Source organism: Aedes albopictus, chromosome 1, assembly GCF_035046485.1.
Source record: "Aedes albopictus strain Foshan chromosome 1, AalbF5, whole genome shotgun sequence".
Lineage (NCBI taxonomy): Eukaryota > Metazoa > Arthropoda > Insecta > Diptera > Culicidae > Aedes > Aedes albopictus.
This window is the reverse complement of record NC_085136.1, coordinates 217,662,275-217,664,337: the sequence shown is the minus strand read 5'-3', so window position 1 is coordinate 217,664,337 and position 2,063 is coordinate 217,662,275.

Below are 2,063 nucleotides of genomic sequence, written 5' to 3'. Positions count from 1 at the left end.
TTTTACAAGGAATCCGAATATGAACAAATATTTTGCGGTTTTCGCTCGTTTTCATGAGTTATAGAGGAAAATCTGACTACGAACGCGTCAAAACGTTGTAACGTCACGGTAGAATGTGTCAATACCACAAAATAAAAAGTCTGAAAACGTTAATCGGTAGTTTTTCACTTAAATTTGCTAGGAAAAATGTATAAAACATTGTTTATTTAAGTTTTTGCTAATAAATCACTTGCACCAACTATAGGTACACGGTTCCTATTATGGAGGTAAAATTTAACATTGGTTCCTATAGTGGCGCATCCCATTGGATTCTTATGGGATCCACCACTATAGGAACACTACCACCACTATACTGCCGTGTGCAGCATAGTTGTCCCATGTTCTATAGGAATCCCTATTAACATGGGACAACTATGCTGCACACGGCAGTATAGGTGCAAAGGAGCAAAAAATTTAAGGAAAATAATTGTTTAAAATAGGTTTTTCGGCAAATCCTGAACACAAAACTGAATAAATGTTATTAATTAGTTATGATGCATCTATTAAAAATGTCATTTGCAAGCTTTTTGTTCGAAATAGTGCTAAATTGGCATTACCACCACTATTGGTACTACCTCCACTAAGGGAGCTTTTACCCTATGAGTTGACTCATGATTTCACTCATTCCTTTATTTCTTGGTGTTCTCAATGTTTACATCGAAGTTTTTGGGATTGTATGATAGAACAGAAGCAAATCTAGCGTACAACAACATTGAATGCCGTTCAAATTGATTTGGATTCGTTTTACAAGCGAACGAGTATGAAATTTGCATGAAATTCTCGCGCGTGAGAAAACGATTCAGAATCGCGTGCGAGTTTGCTCACGCAGGAGCAGTTCATGAGTGTGCTTTGAGTGTGAGTTCACCTAGGAGCTTACCAACACTGCTGATTACACTCATTCGAAAAAAAAAAATGCATCGCCGTTGAAGATCTATCAAACAGTTTCAATGTTGGATTACCAATACAGGTCGGACTCGATTATCCGGAGTTGGGTTTTGAAGCTTCCCAAACATAATATCTAGAGAACGGAAAGCTGTAAAAATCTAAAATTTTGACTTTATCAAGCCAGCCTTGATTAGTAATCAGTTAACATTTCAGCTTTTTAGAGCGTTCCGTTCCTCACATATATTTTTTGGAAAGCTTCAAAACCTTACTCCGGATAATCGAGTGCGACCTGTAATTAATTAGGTATTCACGAGTTGAAAAGTACGCAACAAATTCAGCTTCCGTTATGTCTGCGACAAAAATGTTCGAGATCATGTCATTAGGGACCGTCCATATACCACGTGGACAGAAAATTCATGTTTTTTGACCCCCTTCCCCCTCCCCGTGGACAAGCGTGGACTTTTCATTGACCCCTACCCCCCTCCCTCAATGTCCACGTGGACATCCGAGTTTTTCTTATATATCTAAAATATGTGAAAAAAAATGATCATGTTACTTAATTCTTATGTCAATGTTGTCCACGTGGACATTTGAGGAACCCCCACCCCCCTCTCTGTGGACAATCGTGGACTTTTTGCGAACCCCCTCCCCCCTCCAAACTGTCCACGTGGTATATGGACGGCCCCTTATCTGTTACCAGTTGGGATCTGAAACGAGACCAGTCAATAGGTAGCTCGATATGGGGCCAAAACGGACCAGCTGCTGATTGGTTGATTTCATGCTATTAGAAAAAAGCAAAAACCATCCGACCGTTCCCGACCGCGTGTGGACAGTATTGTCAAAAGCGATTGAAAGTACGGTCCGCATACATTTTCATTATGGTAAAAGCACCGACGAACCGACGTGACAGCTAGAACAAATAAATTCAAATTTGTTGTCCCCGACGCCATGATGAAAAATAGCCGAACACTACCGCCTCCTCTATAACGGTTCGCGTTGTTTTGATAGCTTGACTCCAAACCCCCGTGTAGTTATATAGGAAAAGGTTTGCACCCGCGCTGATTTGACAGAAGCGTTCGCTCGCTACGCTGGCCGACCGTTAAATTTAAGGGGGACGGTTTTGAAACACCACTGTCACG